The sequence below is a fragment of the Lactuca sativa genome, chromosome 3 (assembly GCF_002870075.4).
Source record: "Lactuca sativa cultivar Salinas chromosome 3, Lsat_Salinas_v11, whole genome shotgun sequence".
NCBI classification, from domain to species: Eukaryota; Viridiplantae; Streptophyta; class Magnoliopsida; order Asterales; family Asteraceae; genus Lactuca; species Lactuca sativa.
The window spans coordinates 83,565,634-83,573,193 of NC_056625.2; the positions used below are offsets into that span (position 1 = coordinate 83,565,634).

The 7,560-nt window shown below is 33.4% G+C and overlaps 1 long non-coding RNA gene across 2 annotated transcripts; it reads left to right on the forward strand.

Annotated features, from left to right (window-relative positions):
* The first annotated feature begins 473 nt into the window (after window positions 1-473).
* On the forward strand, window positions 474-2,395 carry LOC122196879 (uncharacterized). 2 transcript variants are annotated; one of them, XR_006189264.1, is made up of 3 exons: window positions 474-565; window positions 677-793; window positions 2,224-2,395. It is a non-coding gene; the product is annotated as an uncharacterized LOC122196879 (long non-coding RNA). The 2 variants fall into 2 exon arrangements; XR_006189263.1 differs by having other exon boundaries at window positions 677-2,395.
* The last annotated feature ends 5,165 nt before the right edge of the window (window positions 2,396-7,560 follow it).

Sequence of the window (7,560 nt, forward strand, 5' to 3'; positions counted from 1 at the left end):
TTCGTGTATTAATGGTAATCCTGTTCAATGCAAAGAAAATGAGAGAAGATATAATACGTAAGTATGGATGTGCTATGTATAAATTTTTTTATAATCTTAATATGCATACATTTATAAAACAATCTAATGAACCTTATATAGTCACTATTACATTGAAAATAGTATTTTGCTTTGTTGGCTTTGTTCTTGATCGAGGTTACTGATTCTTCAAAAAAAAAACATAATCATCGATTCAGTTTATAAATGTTTTTGAACCCTACAACATTAGGAAAAACTTTGTCAAATGAAAGTATTATATTTGAAAAAAAATGTGGAAATTTCTAAAGATTACCTACAAACCCGAATAGATAAACACAAACGAAAAAAAAAGTTTACGAAATGTAAGAGGGTTTTTAAAAAAAAAATAAAATAAAAGAGATTAGCGTTGAACATAAAACCCAATAATAACTCGATTTTCTATTTGATAATAACTCCGCCCCCAGACACACACACACACACCATCCCCTCTGTCCAATACGACCTTCTTCCTTCTCTTGCTTGTCGATTAATTCCAAGTACAGAAACGGTAATCAAATCATCTGAATCCTTTATTATCATATAAATTCTATTTCAATCTATCATCATACCAAATCACTTGAATCCATCCAAATCACAGAAAATTTATTGATTTAAACAGATTGCTGACTTTTCATCAGTGTGAATCATTTCCATAATAGTAGCAGAGCGGTCGAAGTGTGTTTGAAGTGGATTGGTCGAAGTGTTCATCACTGTTGAAGTGGATTTCTATTAAAAGGTATGCAATGGTTTCTTTCCTCCTGTTCTTTTACTATCGACTTCCAACACTCCTTGTAGGTTCATTTTGAAACTGCTTTTTTAAAAATGTTATTTTAATACATACCAAGTGTTTGATGAAATGACTGAATGACTTTTTCTTTATTCAAATTTAATGCCACATTAGCTGTATGGTTTGTTCATAACGCTGTGTTTAGAATTCATAGAGTATTAGAAACAAAGAATATTTAAAAGAGATAAGTACCCATCACCAAATATTTGTCAATTCTGAGTTTCTGACCCAAAAAGTGTACACACCCAATACAATATGAAAGTAGTTATGGTTCCCGGGCAATAACAGTTTCACTTGAACTAAATTTGCATGTTATTATTGTTAGTTAATCTTCTGATGATGTCTTTTAAAAAAAAAATTGTTCAACATTAAATATCATGTCTTTGAAAAAAAGTTTGATGCCCATCAATGTGGAGAACCTTTGTGTTAGGTTGTTTGCAGTTACAATTTTCATAAATTAAATAATTTGCAACATTTTTCATTATCTATAGAGAATCCATGATACTACAGGTGCCATTTTGGTTCTTGCAATACACATGGAAGAATTATTGAGATGAAGAAGCTTTTTATATAACATTAATTGATTCTATGTATAAAAAAGAAATCATATTTGACCTCTGACAAAGAGAGTAAGCAGAGAGGAAAGGTACCCTGTTTGGGTTTCTAATGATACATATTCCATTCCATTTAAGAAACCAATTGTGTGTAAACAAATTTAAATCACTATAAAGCTGGAGGATTGAAAAAGGGACAGGAACAACCTCCACAATTATCTAAAATATGTGACGTGTAATCTGCATAATCCATACTTGTGAATTGAGAAAAAAAAAACATTATGAATATCGTTGTGGAGGTCCTCTTTTATGTGACATCATATTTATTATTATACTCATAGGTTATGCCATATGATGTTCAAATGAAATGAAGGAAAATGAGACATCAAATAGTAAGAAGTTTCAAGTCCAATCTTTCAAAGTGAACTGAAATGAGTACTAATAATTAAGAGCATGTAACTTTTATTTGAATTAATGAGTCCAGTCTTTCAAGTCCTGGACTAATACTATATTTTCGAGTCGTGAAGCTTCTAAACGGATATCAATCTTCACTAATTATTATTTATTTATTTTATCTATTACATAATGATTTAAGAAAACATATGAGAAGTTTCATAACAAAAAGGCATTCAAATAAATACATATTATCAGGATGCATATAGGAAACAAGACAAAAGCAAATAACATTCAAAATACACTAATATCAAGCCTTCATCAACAGATTTGAAACTTGGTGCATTGTTGGTCTTTCTTTTGGATTGGAGTTCAAACACGCTCTAGAGAGATTGAGTACCATATTAACTTTTTTCTCAATTTGTGGTGAAGGAAGTGGAATTCGACTATCTCCAACATTTGCTAACACCAGATAATCAACAGACAATGTTGGTAGTTCACCAGGATGCTTTCCCATTATCACTTCTAGTGCCACGATCCCAAAGCTATACACATCGCATTTCTCCGTCACCACCATCGTATAAGCAAGCTCTACATCCAAAAATACGTGAGATAAAAACAAAAAATGTTATATCAACCTCAAAAGATTCTAAAATATAGATACACATACATATACATATACTTATACATATATATCATGAAACTTAAGAAAATGTAGAACTAACATCACAAAATTACATTACCTGGTGCGATATAGCCATGTGTTCCTTCGATTGTGGTCCAGTTGGATGAGTCTACCTTCAAAAGCTTGGATGTGCCAAAATCAGAAATGTGTGCCTCATAATCAGAATCAAGAAGGATGTTGGCAATGGAAATGTCTCTATGAATTATAGGAGGTGAGCAATCGTGATGCATATAAGCCAAACCATTAGCTACAGCCTTTACAATATTGACCCTTTTCAACCAATCCAGTTCTTTTGCTAAGTCATCGATTCTTAAGATTGATCCAAGGCTTCCCTTTTCAAGGTATTCATAAATCAAAAACGAGTGGCGGGAATGTGAGCAATATCCATAGAGTTTCACTATGTTTAGATGCCTTATGTTCGTTAATGCTCGTACCTCATTAAGGAATCCATTATGATCAACATTCTCAGATGATGATGATGGGTGAAGCTTCTTGACAGCTACCACATTGTTAGGCTGTAGCTGGGCTTTGTACACAGTCCCATATCGTCCGGTCCCAATAGCATATGCTTCATCAAAATTTTCCGTTGCTTTCAAGATGGCATCATATGCTACTCCTCCATCAAAACTTGTTATGGAGAAATAATCACCACCTTCTTTGTCAAATGGTTTCTGTGGAGAATTTCTCTTTTGTTTTCGATAAGCAATTAGGCCACATATAAAAAAACCAAGTGAAATTGCCCCGATAAGAGGGAGCACAATTACAAGAATGATCTGATGATGAAAGAGATCATTTTTCTTCTTCGAGATTTGACTTGCACATGATTTTAGTCCTGTAAAATTTCCACACAAACCTGGATTGCCTTGTAAAGATGCGTTCAGAAAGTTAGAGCAAAGAGGAACTGGACCTGTGAGCTCATTGTCGGACAGGTCGATGGGAATCCCACTGGGCAAACTTGTAAAAGCGTTAGGAATGGATCCAGACAGTCTATTGTGAGAAAGATTCAACTTTTGTAGATTTTTCAAACTTTGAACTTCAGATGGTATCTCTTCAGTGAGCAAATTCTGAGATAAATCAACTTCTGTAAGTTGAACTAATTTACCAATTTCGGATGGAATTTTTTCACTAAGCTCGTTGTTACAAAGATTCAAGTGGTGGATATGCTTCCATTGACTAATACTTCTTGGTATTGACCCATTCAATCTATTTGTAGATAGATCGAGTACTTCAAGGAGTTCACAATATCCGAGCTCTGTAGGTATAATACCTGAAAGATGGTTATTAGCCAAAGACAAATTCAACATACTTTTCATCTTCCCAAACTCCTTTGGGATTTCACCTACCAAATGATTGGAAGAAAGATCAAGTCTTTGTAGTCGAGTTGAATTTCCAAACGCTGGTGGTATGCTACCACTGATGTTGTTATAGGCCATCACTAAGGCTGTCAAATTCTTGCATTTACTCCAGTTTTGAGAAAGCTGCCCGTGAAAATTATTGTGACTGATATCAAGGTATTTTAAATGTGGATAGATGCCAAAGCTATTGGATATATCTCCAATGAAATGATTTCGATCAAAACGAGCCCTAATTAAGCTAGAACAATTCCGTAAGCCTCTTGAAATAGGCCCAGCGAGTTGATTACCATCTACTGTGAAAATTTGAAGCTTTCCTCCATGGCACAAATCTTGGGGCAAATGGCCAGATAATTGATTATCGAACATTTGTAGGTGAAACAATTCTAGACTTCCCAATCCTTGTGGAATCGAACCTGATAATATGTTATCACCAAGGTAAACATAATGTAGATTGCTAAGGTTTGCTAGTGATGGAGGAATACAACCACTAAGTTGATTATGAGTCGCCTCAATACCAAGGAGAGACTTCAAATTCCCGAAATCACTAGGAATGTGACCTGAGAATTTATTCTCATTGAGATACATATTCTGTAGGTTGCTCAGATTAGCTAGTGATGAAGGAATAAAACCACCAAGTTGATTTTGGCTCATCTGAAGATCAACGAGAGACTTCAAGTCCCCAATGTTAGTAGGAATTTGACCTGAGAATCTATTCTCAATGAGGTACATATTCTGTAGGTTGCTCAGATTGGCAAGTGATGAAGGAATAGAACCACTAAAGTGATTGTTCGTCATCACAAGATCAGTGAGAGACTTCAAATTCCCAAGATTAGGGGGTATAGGACCACATAAATTATTATTATGGAGATATAGATAAGCCAAGTTTGTCAAATTTCCCAATGTTGGAGGTAATTCTCCTTGAAGAAGATTATAGGGCAATCCTACCTGATAGAGAGATGTTAATCGACCGATCTCTTGTGGTATTGAACCAGTCAGGTTATTAAAAGGCAGCCAAAGGATCTCAAGACTGGCTAGCATCCCAATTTCAGGTGGGATTACTCCAGAAAACCAATTCACTGAAAATTCAAGATATACAAGTTTGGAGAGGAGTCGGATTTCTGGTGGGATGGGGCCAAAGAAGTTGTTCTTATAGAGATCAAAATGTGTAAGATCGTGTAGTAAAGAGAATGGAAATTGGTGGAGTGTACCTTTTAAACCAGATGAACCGAGGTTCAACCTCTGAATGCTCTCATCAGCATTGCAAACTACTCCAAACCATGAAGTGCATGGAATTGATGCATTGGAATTTATAGGGAGGGGAAGCCATGAAGAGAGCAAGGAGTTGTTTCGGATTTCAAGTCTTGCTTTCCATTTAAGAAGACCATTGGCTTCCTCCAATGTAGCAGAAGCAAGATTTTGTACGGGGGATGGTGTGATGATTAGTAGAGCTAACGAGAAAAATAAGAAGTTTGAAGAAGACATTATTTGCTTTGCCATGTTGTTTTATAAAAAAGATGGTTTGCGTTTCCTAATTTATACTCGGGCTATACCTTTTTCTCTTGTTTTTTATTTTCACATACCGAAAGGAAATTTGCACAATGTCATATTTTTCCACAAGGAGTGTTTACATTAGCAGTTAGTGTCATATTTTTCCACAAAGGAGTGTATTACACTTTAAATTGTATCTGTCATGACATTAATCTTTTTCTCTTAGAACATTAAAATTCATTGTAACCCAAAATTTAGCAAGGCGCTCTGATTACAAAAGACAAGTTGTTGTATTAAACCATATTGATGAATTTAGATGTGTAAAAATATAACTTGACTTGATTATTTGGACATATTTATTTTTGTTTTCTGATTAATGCTAACAGAAGTTACACTCAAACTTTGTTTTACTTCATAATCAATTCTGTAACTGATGACTATTTCAAAATTGTGGATTTTGGATCAAAGACATGGAGATCAAGTTTTCCTGGTTTTGCATTTAGTGGAAGGCAGTATGATTTTGCAAAATTATCCACGTGACCATATAACATTATTCGATTTGTAGACGTATTTATCTTTGTTTTCTGGTTAAATTTACAAAAAATATGCCTGTCGAATAGATTGACCTGAAAACAAACTAGTTTCTATTATTGTTGTTTCAAATTGAACACCTTACTAATTTTTAAAAGAGAAAACTGCAAAAATGGCCCATGTGGTTTGTTGCTTCCTTTGGATGGAGTTCAAAATGTTTCAAACTTGCAAGTATAGTCCTTTTAACAAAGTTTCTTTATAGATTAGGTCCTTGTGTTTTAACACCGTTAATTTATTTTTGTTAAGATAGTGTTAAGTTACTATCTTACCACTTTGTATATTTTAAATTAAATTTTAATTATTGATATAATTTTAGTTAGATAGACCCCACTTCCATCAAAATGCCCCTCCCCATCTTCGTTTACAACCCTGGTAGATCTAAAACCCCACCCTCTCTATTCATCTTCATTCAAAAATGTATGAGCTGTTCTAAAAGTTGCCTTGTTTCTTAAACTTCACTAATAATCATACTTAGATTCTTGACTTCCATGGAAATGGAAAAACAGAGTACATTGAGATATTGAAAGAGATATGTCTCTGAGCATAGAATTGAATGCCTTTTGCAATTCACGAAATTCCATGGAGATGAAGAAAAACAGAGCACTTAAACCGTTTAATTTTATTTCTTTTACGTAATTATGACCGATTTACCCAAACTGGGCTTGAGAGCCTGCAGTAATAAAAAGATTTTTAAGCCCAAAATGAATGAGTCGACATTAACACCATCAAAAGATCATAAATTACAGCATGATGAAAATAGAAATCAATTACAACAACCAGAAGAAATTCAATTGGATTAAAAAACAGAGTAAAATTAAGAGTAACTAAAAGAAAAATGAAGAATTGCAAATATAACTAAAGAAAGATCCTTGAAACTGATAGTGGGCGATGCCATGTTAAAGATGGTAAAGCTGTTCTTGCTTTAGTTATATTTGCAATTCTAGGGGATGTGGGATGGTTGATTTTTCTAATAGTGTTATAATAGAAGTATTAAATGATAAGATAAACAAAAAAAAATTAGTAGTGAAATATAACAGGGGCATAATTGACATTTAACATATCTTAACTGAATAAATTTCAAGGAGTTAAAGAGAATGACCTAATCTACAACCAAACATTGTCAAAAAGGATTATATTTGCAAGCTATAAAAATATTAGAACTCCATCCAGAAACATCGATCAACAAACCACAACAACCATTTTTACAGTTTTCTCTTTTTAAAATAGCAGAATTTGACTTGGTAAATCAAAAAGTTAAGATAGATTTAAATAATAGCCATTTTCTCCTGCTTTTTGTTTTCCTGTTTTCAAAAAAGGAAAATATGGGCCATGCCAATTTTTTCAACAAGGAGTGTATTACACTTAGGAATCAGGATTGTATTCATCATGACAATCTTGGAAAGAAATAAACAATGGTAAAATAGATTGAATTCTAAATAGTTAGTTATCAAAAGGACAATATGTTAATGCTGAGTTTAATAATGCAATATAACTTTATTCGATCTGTTTTCCAATTAGTTCTACTAAGAGATTTAATCTGAAGGCAAATGTACATGTCAAATCGAATATCTTTGAAATTGTGTATAGTTGGTTTCAAAATTGAAGTGCTTGCGGTTATCATTGTTTCTAATTAGAACTATAGTAACTGAA